We start from the raw sequence: 13,663 nt of genomic DNA, 5'->3' as shown, positions 1-13,663 counted from the left end.
TCAGGATGTACATGTTTATAGAGGGGCCACATATATATCAGATCACTTTCTAGTTGTAGCTACACTGAGAGTAAAAGGTAGATGGGATACAAGGAGAATAGAAGCATCAGGGAAGAGAGAGGTGAAGGTTTATAAACTAAAAGAGGAGGCAGTTAGGGTAAGATATAAACAGCTATTGGAGGATAGATGGGCTAATGAGAGCATAGGCAATGGGGTCGAAGAGGTATGGGGTAGGTTTAAAAATGTAGTGTTAGAGTGTTCAGCAGAAGTTTGTGGTTACAGGAAAGTGGGTGCGGGAGGGAAGAGGAGCGATTGGTGGAATGATGATGTGAAGAGAGTAGTAAGGGAGAAAAAGTTAGCATATGAGAAGTTTTTACAAAGTAGAAGTGATGCAAGGAGGGAAGAGTATATGGAGAAAAAGAGAGAGGTTAAGAGAGTGGTGAAGCAATGTAAAAAGAGAGCAAATGAGAGAGTGGGTGAGATGTTATCAACAAATTTTGTTGAAAATAAGAAAAAGTTTTGGAGTGAGATTAACAAGTTAAGAAAGCCTAGAGAACAAATGGATTTGCCAGTTAAAAATAGGAGAGGAGAGTTATTAAATGGAGAGTTAGAGGTATTGGGAAGATGGAGGGAATATTTTGAGGAATTGTTAAATGTTGATGAAGATAGGGAAGCTGTGATTTCGTGTATAGGGCAAGGAGGAACAACATCTTGTAGGAGTGAGGAAGAGCCAGTTGTGAGTGTGGGGGAAGTTCGTGAGGCAGTAGGTAAAATGAAAGGGGGTAAGGCAGCCGGGATTGATGGGATAAAGATAGAAATGTTAAAAGCAGGTGGGGATATAGTTTTTGAGTGGTTGGTGCAATTATTTAATAAATGTATGGAAGAGGGTAAGGTACCTAGGGATTGGCAGAGAGCATGCATAGTTCCTTTGTATAAAGGCAAAGGGGATAAAAGAGAGTGCAAAAATTATAGGGGGATAAGTCTGTTGAGTATACCTGGCAAAGTGTATGGTAGAGTTATTATTGAAAGAATTAAGAGTAAGACGGAGAATAGGATAGCAGATGAACAAGGAGGCTTTAGGAAAGGTAGGGGGTGTGTGGACCAGGTGTTTACAGTGAAACATATAAGTGAACAGTATTTAGATAAGGCTAAAGAGGTCTTTGTGGCATTTATGGATTTGGAAAAGGCGTATGACAGGGTGGATAGGGAGGCAATGTGGCAGATGTTGCAGGTGTATGGTGTAGGAGGCAGGTTACTGAAAGCAGTGAAGAGTTTTTACGAGGATAGTGAGGCTCAAGTTAGAGTATGTAGGAAAGAGGGAAATTATTTCCCAGTAAAAGTAGGCCTTAGACAAGGATGTGTGATGTCACCGTGGTTGTTTAATATATTTATAGATGGGGTTGTAAGAGAAGTAAATGCGAGGGTCTTGGCAAGAGGCGTGGAGTTAACAGATAAAGAATCACACATAAAGTGGGAGTTGTCACAGTTGCTCACAAAATGACACTGTGCTTGGGAGATTCTGAAGAGAAGTTGCAGAGATTGGTGGATGAATTTGGTAGGGTGTGCAAAAGAAGAAAATTGAAAGTGAATACAGGAAAGAGTAAGGGTATGAGGATAACAAAAAGATTAGGTGATGAAAGATTGGATATCAGATTGGAGGGAGAGAGTATGGAGGAGGTGAATGTATTCAGATATTTGGGAGTGGACGTGTCAGCGGATGGGTCAATGAAAGATGAGGTGAATTATAGAATTGATGAGGGGAAAAGGGTGAGTGGTGCACTTAGGAGTCTGTGGAGACAAAGAACTTTGTCCTTGGAGGCAAAGAGGGGAATGTATGAGAGTATAGTTTTACCAACGCTCTTATATGGGTGTGAAGCATGGGTGATGAATGTTGCAGCGAGGAGAAGGCTGGAGGCAGTGGAGATGTCATGTCTGAGATCAATGTGTGGTGTGAATATAATGCAGAGAATTCGTAGTTTGGAAGTTAGGAGGAGGTGCGGGATTACCAAAACTGTTGTCCAGAGGGCTGAGGAAGGGTTGTTGAGGTGGTTCGGACATGTGAAGAGAATGGAGCGAAACAGAATAACTTCAAGAGTGTATCAGTCTGTAGTGGAAGGAAGGCGGGGTAGGGGTCGGCCTAGGAAAGGTTGGAGGGAGGGGGTAAAGGAGGTTTTGTGTGCGAGGGGCTTGGACTTCCAGCAGGCATGCATGAGCGTGTTTGATAGGAGTGAATGGAGACGAATGATTTTTAATACTTGATGTGCTGTTGGAGTGTGAGCAAAGTAACATTTATGAATGGGTTCAGGGAAACCGGCAGGCCGGACTTGAGTCCTGGAGATGGGAAGTACAGTGCCTGCACTCTGAAGGAGGGGTGTTAATGTTGCAGTTTAAAAACTGTAGTGTAAAGCACCCTTCTGGCAAGACAGTGATGGAGTGAATGATGGTGAAAGTTTTTCTTTTTCGGGCCACCCTGCCTTGGTGGGAATCGGCCAGTGTGATAATAAAAAAAATATAAATATTTATTAGGTAGGATGTAACATTTATATATTGTTCAGTGTTTATAGTTCGAGTGTTAAGTAGCTGACAACATTGTCTAACAATCGTTGTGCTCGTTACTCTGCCGGCTTCTCTGTGTTGCTGGGCAGCAGCAGTACACAGAGCAATCACGTGATCAGGGGGGGTGATCACACCTCGCCTGGAGTAGTCTGTATGGGCTTCTCAAGCTCTTGTCGGTTGGACGTTCTCCTAACAAGACGTCCCACACTCCTCTCCCTTGTGGGCCCTTGTTGGAGGATCGTCTCTGTCGCTTTCTTGTTGTTGGTTCTGTGTAACTCTGTTCACAGAACATTGCCTAGACTTAGTGGTTTTCGACGTTGTACTGAGGTTGTGTGTCGCATAGACACTCTGAGCAACTCAGGTCCTGAGCTGTAGCTTCTGACCTAATTTGTACTGGTATATGTGTACTATCACAGTCGGGGATTTTCTTATGCTGAACTTAGATTCAGTAGTATGGAAGTTTTGTGACTTTTGTGAAGGATCTGCAGATGGTCTCTACTTGGTGTCGTTATATTATCTCTTTGTTCCTGATTCTGTGTGGCTGTTGCTTGCTATATTGCTGCTTGGGTTATCAGTCGTTTTATTGTTCAAGCAAGCTGTTTTGATAGCCAGGTTGGTCAAGAAGTTAGTTTACGTGAGGGCTTTTAGTCAGTCACTGGTTAAGTCTAGTTGAGTCTTGAGACATAGCAAACTACTTAGAGCACTTACACACATACACACAAAGTTACTTGTATATATTTGTATTTTGTTATTAAATGTTAACAATGTACCAGACAGTACTTAAAAGCCATAAAGATGTGATATGTGCCTTCAGCACAATACTACTGTACACGAGAGAAGTGTAGGAACTTGTATCCTATATTATATTCAATTGATTACTATAATTTACTTTGATAATATGTGCCTAGACAACTTAATTGATAATAAACTTATTAAATTTTAATTTCTTTAGTTAGTAGCCTACCAGTTGTAATCCTGAAGCACTATTGAATCTTACTAAATTCTAATGGATAATTGGACCAGGATACTGACTACTTGTTACAAAATCCCAGTAACAAAAAAACCATACCCCCGGCCGGGATTGAACCCGCGGTCATAGAGTCTCAAAACTCCAGCCCGTCGCGCTAGCCACTAGACCAGCTAGCCACAATAAGATTCATCCAACTAGGTATATTTCTACACCATAGGAAAGTTAGCACAGGCACCTCTGTGACCACAAATGCAAGTTTTTACAGACGAATCTCCAGCTAGCGTGGCCGTGACGAACTCTAGCTCAAGTCCCTTCACTGCCGTCAACATGACTTAAGAAATCGTAATGACACGATTGCAAATAAACCATACCCCCGGCCGGGATTGAACCCGCGGTCATAGAGTCTCAAAACTCCAGCCCGTCGCGCTAGCCACTAGACTCTATGACCGCGGGTTCAATCCCGGCCGGGGGTATGGTTTATTTGCAATCGTGTCATTACGATTTCTTAAGTCATGTTGACGGCAGTGAAGGGACTTGAGCTAGAGTTCGTCACGGCCACGCTAGCTGGAGATTCGTCTGTAAAAACTTGCATTTGTGGTCACAGAGGTGCCTGTGCTAACTTTCCTATGGTGTAGAAATATACCTAGTTGGATGAATCTTATTGTGGCTAGCTGGTCTAGTGGCTAGCGCGACGGGCTGGAGTTTTGAGACTCTATGACCGCGGGTTCAATCCCGGCCGGGGGTATGGTTTATTTGCAATCGTGTCATTACGATTTCTTAAGTCATGTTCCCAGTAACAGGCTGGATGCTAGAAGGGCAGTCCTTTCTAGCGTTCACTGGAGATCTCTATGCTTATTAGATATCGCATTTTTTGTAACAAATGGGGGCCTGTCCGGGATGCTCTTGATCCAAGATGTTGGAGAAATTGTCCAGTTTGACATACTAGTAACTATGGTCAAACACTTGGAGTACTTCCCTAATCTGAAGACTTTGAGTTTAGTCTTGTACAACATAATAGGTGCATGTACATACTTGACTGAGTCTCTTGGTCCAAGGAGATGGAAATACTGTTTATGAGCTCTAGCTCTAAGACAACCAACACTAAAATTCCTATTAGGATTATAGTTTCCCATAATCACTCTCTTGTAGAGCATTTATTTTCGTGATGTATGTCAAAGTGAAACAGTTAATTGATACTCCGACTTTGTCTGAGTTGAGTACATGAAAACTTCAGACGTGTTGGCGAGTAGCCAAATATCTCGATGTGACGTATAACAGAAATTACACTGCAGAAACTGTCAGAGCATTAATTAAAGATATATTCTTCCCTGCTCATGTAGAGATGTCTGATTATGATTCAGATACAGAGAGCATAGTATCGCTATTAGGAAGTATGACTCTATTTGATGACGTAGAAGAGAGAGCAACTACGGCAAAAGTGTCTGAGCCTAGTGTAACTCCGCTCTCGCTCACACCTTTCCGCCTCACTAAAACAATAGTACAGAGTGTAGCTGGTAGTATGACTCAGCCTCATACTAGTACCATGTATGCTACACCTGTATCTACTTATCCTAGACCAGACCTAGATTCTCTAGGGATGGCGGGACAAGGTGTCCGACCTAACGACCGTCCAGAAACACGTGTTAATTTTCAGACTCCTCTGTTACCTACTGGTCCTATCTCTGAGGAACAATTTGAGAGGATGGAATGCTTCATTATGTTGCAGACTGCACAAATAGAGGCACAGAGGAAATTGAACGAAGAAGATTTCCAGAGAGAAAATGTTCGTCTCAGAAGACAACAGACTGATAGATCTGACAAAGTTGATAAACCTGTTAGTACAACACAGGACACATTTAATGTGCAGAAAGCTGCCTCAATGGTTCCTAAGTTTTTTGAGAGTGACTTAGACACCAATTTTGATGTGTTTGAAAACCAGGCATGTGCTATGAACTGGCCACATAAGCATTGGACTACCTTGTTGCACACAGCTTTGACAGGAAGAGCTCAAACTTGTACTGCTACTTTACCATTTGCCAAGTACATTAGTTATGACACTGTCAAGCAAACTATTCTAAAGACATATAACTTGTTACCTGTAAGTTATCAACGTGCATTTCGTACATTACAATGACGACAAGATCAAACTTGTGTAGAGTTTGCTCGTGAGAAAAAAGATGCATTTGAGAGGTGGTGTAGAGCTGCTAAGAGCAATAACTACGGCAGTCTAGTTCAGCTGTTACTACACGAAGAGTTTTACAACTGTATGTCCGCTGACATACAAGAATATTTGATCGATCATACGTCCTCGGATATTCTGGAAACTGCAGCATTAGCAGACAATTACAAGATTTCTCACAAACTCGTACATACTAAAATGCAGAGAAAGAAGGTAACTAAAAATTGTCCTAGAAGTTGGCAACCTAAATCAGCTGCTCAGTGCCGGCCTGATGTACCTGCTACTGTAACTTCTCATACCTTTACCAGGAAAACTCACAATCCTGAATCTGTCTCTGTGGTTAGACAGAAATCTGGTACCGAGAAGAAGAAAGTTAAATGTACCTAATGTAACAGAAAAGGACATGCTAGAGAGTATTGCTATAAGTTAGAAAGAGATATGAGAAGCGGTCGTGCGGCTGGCGCCCCCGCACAAGTCGTATCCTCTTCCGTGCAACAAAGGCACCAAAATCCAAGTAATTCCTCTGATTCCATTGTTTTAGATAATATTACTCAGAATAGATGACTAGCGTCAGAAAGTGTATCTGATGAAAAGATTCGTTCAGCAATGAGTCCTTACTTATCGAGAGGTAAAGTAGGACTTGACGAATCACATCTGAGATAATTACTTTCAGAGACACTGGAAGTTATCTCTCGTTATTAAGAGAAGATGTACTGCCCATAACTGATAATACCTATTGCAAGATAGATGTATTGTTAGAAGCCTATGGTGGGGCTGTTATAAAAGTACCTCTTCACAAAGTTTACATTGAAACAAGCTATTATGCTGGTTACATTTCAGTGGGTATATCCAGTGGTGTATTTCCCATCAGGTCAGTGGACTTGTTGATAGGGAACGATATCCTTCATGCTGGTATATGTAAAGAACCACTTGTGATTGATAATAACACTGATGATAATTATGCCATTGAAGCTTGTAGAGAGAAACCTATTTTATTCCCTCTCAGTGCAATTACTAGAGCTATGTCAAAGATACAACAACCATCCTTGTCTCCTGTTGAGTTAGTGGATGACAATGATTTGGGCTTGAATATGTTGTTTAGTGATGCTCTGTGCCCAGGATCATTAAGTTTCCTCAATAGAATCTGATGTGGAACTCTATCGAAAGCCTTACTAAAGTCTGTATACACAATATCATATTCATTACCATGATCTACCTCCTCAAACACCTTAGTGAAAAAAATTAGTAAATTCGTAAGACAAGAACGCCCCTTTGTAAAACCGTGTTGAGATTCATTACTCAATCTGTGCCTATCAAGATGGCTACAGATTGCTTTGGCAATTATTAATTCCATAAATTTTCCCAACTATGGAGGTAAGGCTTATTGGTCTATAGTTTGAGGCCAAGGACCTGTCACCTGCCTTATAAACAGGTATTACATTTGCCATTTTCCACTTATCAGGCACTATGCCAGTTTGTAGTGATATGTTAAAAAGATTAGCCAAGGTATGCTAAGTTCCTCTTTACATTCCTTTAACACCCTTGCAAACAGTTCATCAGGGCCTGGGGATTTGTTAGGTTTTAGTTTCTCTATCTGTCTGAGGACCATGTCACTAGTTACCACAATCGTGCATAGTGTATTATCGTCCTGTTTTACATAATCTATTATTTCAGAAATATCACTATTATTTTCCTGTGTGAAAACTGAGAGGGAGTAGTAGGTATTGAGAATTTCTCACATATCCTTATCACTGTCAGTGATCTGACCAGAGTAACTCTTAAGTGGGCCTATCTTGTCCCTAATCTTACTTCTGTATACCTGAAAGAACCCTTTTGGGTTTGTCTTTGAATCCCTTGCGACCTTAGCCTCATAATCCCTTTTTGCTTTTCTTATTCCTTTAATTATTTCTCTCTTTAACTGAATATATTGATTTCTTAACTGCCCATCCCCTCTTTTGATAAGCCTATATATGCCTCTCTTTTGACCAATGAGATGTTTTAATCTATTGTTCATCCATTTGGGATCATTTTTGTTAGATCTAATTTCCCTACTCAGAACAAAAGTTGTCTGGGCAGCTAGAACTATGCTCTGAAAAACGTCATATTGGCAACCAAGATCACCTACCTGACCCATAGTCAGGACATCCCAATTTAGCCCACCCAGGTAATTTTTCAGTCCCATGGAGCCAGCCAAATGAAAATTTTGGACAGAGATTTGACTGCAGTTATCTGGGTAATTCCATGATATATTGAAACTAAGTGATTTGTGATCACTTTCCCCAAGCTCATCATTAACCTCAAGATTATTAATTAGTGACTCTTTGTTGGCAAGAATCAAGTCAAGCAGATTGTTTCCTCTAGTTGGTTCTGTCACAACCTGTTTTAAAAAGCAATCCTGAACCGTATCAAGAAAGTCACTAGACTCAAGATTTCCTGTCATATTGTTCCTATCAGCTTGTCTAAAGTTAAAATCTTCCATTATCACAACATTTTCATATCTAGATGACTTATGAATTTCGTCCCATAACAGCTTACTGCACTCCCTATCAAGGTTTGGGGGCCTATAAATCATACCCAAAATCAATTTGTCACAACCCTCGAGAAACTGTAGCCAAACAGATTTTGCGTTCGATGTTTCTGATCTTATAACATGTCTAAGACAACAGTTTAAATTATCTCTGACATACATCGCCACTCCACCATCCTTCCTGTTGATCCTATCAGTGTGGAATAGTTTTAACCCTGTATGTTGCATTCAGAAGGCATTTCTCTATGTTTCAGAATGAACCAGGTCTCTGTTATACCAATAATATCTATATTACCTACACTTGCAAGCAATCTTAGCTCATCTATCTTATTTCTTAGACTCCTACTATTTGTATAGTAAACCTTAAGGGAGCTAGTCACACGTTGCCCTCTACTGTCTTTCTTTGTTGATCAATTGATTTGTCATTACTAGCAACTTTATTTTGAATATTGTCTTATAAAAATATCCCTGAGGTATCCCTGTAATAACTGCTGTTTTTAACCCTAATACTGCAGCCTGATTGTTTCCAACAAACACCCATACCTCTGTAATATATCAGTTTAAATTCCTAGACAAGTCATCAATTACCCTTTCAATCGAATTGGCTAATGCAACCACTCCATCCCCAGAGAGATGAACCCCATCCCTTGCATACATATCACGTTTGCCAAAGAATAGGTCCCAGTTATCAATGAATGGGATTGCAAGTTCCTTGCAGTACATTTCTAGCCAGCAATTTATACCAGTTGCCCTAGACATCCATTAATTGCCCACTCCCTTCCTAGGCAAGATGTTACATATGACTGGGATCCCTCCCTTAGACCTAACTACTTCTATGGCTGACCTGTACTTATCCAGCAACTTCTGTCTCCTGCCCTTCGCACTGTCATTATCCCCAGCACTAAGATAATGGGTTTGTTCCCAGTACTTGACATAATATTATTCAACCTGCTGACTATGTCACCAACACCAGCTCCAGGAAGGCACACCCTCTGTCTGACCTTTCTTTCTCTGTTACAGAAAGCATGGTCCATATATCTTACCTGAGAATCTCCTACTATTAAAATATTCTTACCTTGATTAGCAGGGGAATCAGTGGTACCTTCAGCCTCACTAACCATTGAAGTGCACTCGTCCTGGAGAACAGAGAATCGATTTCCTACCTTCACATCTTCTCTGTTAACCCTCCTTATCTTCCTTCTTCCTGATCTGTGAACGTGTCAGCAGATGGGTCTATGAAAAATGAGGTGAATCATAGAACTGATGAGGGGGAAAAGGTGAATGGTGCCCTTAGGAATCTATGGAGACTTTGTCCATGGAAGCAAAGAGGGGAATGTAGAGAGTATAGTTATACCAATGCTCTTATATGGATGTGAAACATGGGTGGTGAATGTTGCAACATGGAGAAGGCTGGAGGCAGTGGAGAGCAATGTGTGGCGTGAATATTATGCAGAGAATTCGTAGTTTGGAAATTAGGAGGAGGTGCAGGATTACCAAAACTTTTATCCAGAGGGCCAATGAAGGGTTGCTGAAGTGGTTTGGACATGTAGAGAGAAGGGAGCAAAATAAAATGACTTTGAGAGTGTATGAATCTGTAGTGGAGGGAAGTTGGGGTAGGGGTCGGCCTAAGAAAGGTTGGAGGGATGGGGTAAAGGAGGTATTGTGTGTGAAGGACCTGGACTTCCATCAAGCATGCGGGAGCATGTTTGGTAGGAGTGAATGGAGACAAATGGTTTTTAGGACTTGACGTGCTGTTAGAGTGTAAACAAAGTAACATTTATGAAGGGATTAAGGGAAATTGGCAGGCAGGACTAGATTCCTGGAGATGGGAAGTACAGTGCCTGCACTCTGAAGGAGAGGATGTTAATGCTGCAGTTTTATAACTGTAGTGTAAGCATGCCTCTGGCAATACAGTGATGGGGTCAATGATGATGAGTTTTTCTTTTCTGGGCCACCCTGTCTTAGTGGGAATCGGCCGATGTGTTAATAAAAAAAAAAAAAATAAAAAAAAAAGAAAAGGAACGCTCCATATGTAATGTCAATTTATGGGATTAGTTCTGTTATTCTTGGTCACTCAGAGTAGTCAGAACAGGAACAGGTGAGGTGTGTTTTTTGAGTCAGTACGAGAGGCACAGCAGCTGGAGCAAGATGTCCTAAGACATCACGGGAAAGTTTAGGTCACTTGTTATTATATTAGTTTTGGTGCTCTCATGTTTACCTATAAGGCCCTAGTGTGCAGAGGCCTGTTTAATTTTTGGAGAGTGCTCGCATACAGGGTTTCGTCTGCAGGTTAAGACGCCGGCAGAAGGAAGGGGGAGGGTGGATTAAAGAGCCTCCTTGTACTCACCTAGTTGTGGTTGCAGGGGTCGATTCACAGCTCCTGGCCCCACCTCTTCACTGGCCGCTACTGGGTCACTCTCCCCGCACCATGAGCTTTATCATACCTCTGCTTAAAGCTATGAATGAATCATGCCTTCACTACATCGCTTCCAAAACTATTCCACTTCCTGACTTCTCTGTGACTGAAGAAATACTTCCTAACATAGTTGTTTTTACCACTAGTAGCAGTGTGCTAGTGAGCTAATATGAGTTCTAGGTACAGGTGAACTGGAATGTGGTGATAATGGAATGCAGTGGGTAGATTGTATGCTGTATATGTTAGTTTAGTATTAATATGTTATATTTTTGTATATGTTAGTTTTTGTGCACATCCTTTTAATAACTATTGACTCCACACTTAATGTGAAAGTACAAGCTGGTCCTAGGTTGGTTTATGTGGAGTAATTTAATGTCCTTAGACTAAGCAGGTTGTTTAGCCCTATTAGTCAAGACATATATTTACGTTACACAGTAAAATGGGTAACATTATCTGTCTTGAAGGCAGGCAGTATGTGAGAGCTTAGCTTCTGATACCATTATGTTCTAATTTAAGCAACATAATGTGGTAGGCAGTTGTACCAAAATCATTTCTTAAATCAATAAAAAGTCCTACTGGATTTTCATTATTTTTTTCATAAATGTCAAGACTGTATCTAGTACATATTTGTATTATTGCATCATCCGTGCTTTTTCCTGATCTGAATCCAAACTGACAAGGGTAACCCTTGACAGTTTAATTTCTGGTATTTTTTTATGAATTATTTAAAATATAAAAAGAGGTTAATTATGTTTAGTTAGAACAATTTCTTTAGTCGATAAATTAAGTTTGAGCCCAATATTTGTTAGTGTTTTCCAGGTCTTATTTTAACCTCTTTCCTTGCATTAAAGCTGTTAGCAAAATATTAGGCCTGATGAATGTAGATGGACGTTTTTTATTGTTCTTTCTATATTAATATAATACCAACCTACATTGTTTTTCATAGCAACGTTCTGTGTCAACTGTAAGAATACTATTGCTTAGCTATAGGCTATTGTCTAATTTTTGACCTGCTGTATATTTTAAAACAAAATGTTTATTGTAATGGCCTTGAATTTTATAAAGGAATATGCAGTCTTTTGAGCTAATGTAAATACTGTCAGTGAACACACACTGACAGTCAATATTACTGACTGCTGTGATTAAGTTATTGAATGATTTACTAGTTGCAAGTGATAATTTGGTTATGTTCGTTACTGGGAAGATTAAGGAGTGATAATTTGCGTTATCGATGATTATGCTTACATTAAGAGGAGCTCTTCTGTTTATTCGATGTGGCCAAGTGAGGATCCGGTTGTCTAAGAAATTCTTATTTGTTTTATTTGTTTAGTAATAAACAGTATTACCAAGAAACTGTACATGTTGTTCTGTAACCCAGTTACTTGCGGGTCTTCAGATTAAATGATTCCATTATGTAATTCTCAAGCTATAAATTTTTATTTATTTCTTACCAGCTAAGGTCACTGATCATTTGTCCACATATATTTACTGTTAGCACTTTTTCGTCTCTTTAATAATCAACTGTATTAATGTTGGTAGAATTACCGACAATATGTAATGTAAAAGGGCACAACTGAAACTTATGTGACATTTTACTGTGGCAACGTTTCACTTGACAAAGAACTGATGCAACGAAATTGTCACATTAGTTGCAATTGTGTCTTTTTACCTGATAATTAACTGCATCTCTATTTTACAACCAGATATTAGAGGCTTCAGGGGAAACAGAGAAGACCTCAGATTTTAAAGTCTTTTACAATTTGTTGACCCTTATCCTAGTGTCTTTTACAATGAATGGGCACTTCATAAGTGAACTGACGTTCCGCATACTGGATACTTTATCCAAATTCGCTCCATTACACCGCATCCAGTACTCATTTGGATACGAGGTACATATTTTATTCTATATATCTTTGTCCTTACTTCATAGTATCTTAATATGCTTTGCAGACCCTAATTTCAACTTTGTCCAAAGATTTTTAGCTTTCATCACTTTCTTTAGGGTAGACTCAATTGTTACTTGGATTAACCAACTGCAAATTCTGTTCCTAATCCCTTAGCTTAATTTGTCTTAAATACTCTTCTAATGTACATGTTCTTATGCTTTAACTCTTACACACTTCGGCACTTGAGGTCTTAGATTTCCACAATCAAATTTGTTGTACAGGAGTTTTGCCCCTAGAGAGGAAATCTGTGATACAGTCTTGTAGAAAACCACACTTGATAGGCAGTAATTTTTCTTCCACTAGAGACCCGAAATTGTAACGAGTTCCATTTCCAGACTGACTGAACGTATGATTAACAGGAGATAAATGTTATGTCTGGAGACCCACAGCTATTTATGGGATACTCATCTGTGTATTGTTGTTCGCTTCTAAATTATCCTGACACTTGTTCCTTCCATCAGTCTGCCTTCCCTATCCGTTCAGCACGTTCATTTATTTTTCCCCTCCCACCATGGTAGGTGACGATGATCCAATTACGTACCTTACGTTTAGCAAAGAAATTGGAGCAACCTTGGACTTTCTTGGTTGAAACCTGATAAACACCCGCTCATTTCATTCTCTACCCACTGCGTGACATTCATGCGTTAAGAGGTTTCCCATTAGAACAGACCTATCATGCTTTAATGTTTTAATGGAGGATTCTCGATCATAAGAATGCGATCCACCTTTCCCTTCAGGTAAGATTTAGGAAGAACAAGATAGAGAGGGGACAGGAAGGAAGGATAGGGATCTGGGAGTAAGACAGACTCAGGGTGACAAGACATTGAGTAGAAAAATGTTTACTGATGCCGATGTTATGTGTAACACAAAGTGAAAGTTGCCATTGACATAATATTGAGCTCTCATGAATGTTAGAGGGAAATAAAACACTTAGCTATATGATATTATTTACAAAATATAGAAACTGTTCATATGATAATAAAATACAAATGTTTACAGTCTAAAACAGTAATTTATAAATCATATTTACAGGTAATTAATCATAACATTTTTAATTTCTTCTCTAACA

The sequence above is a fragment of the Cherax quadricarinatus genome, chromosome 8 (assembly GCF_038502225.1).
Source record: "Cherax quadricarinatus isolate ZL_2023a chromosome 8, ASM3850222v1, whole genome shotgun sequence".
Taxonomy (NCBI): domain Eukaryota; kingdom Metazoa; phylum Arthropoda; class Malacostraca; order Decapoda; family Parastacidae; genus Cherax; species Cherax quadricarinatus.
This window is presented reverse-complemented; position numbering follows the sequence as displayed.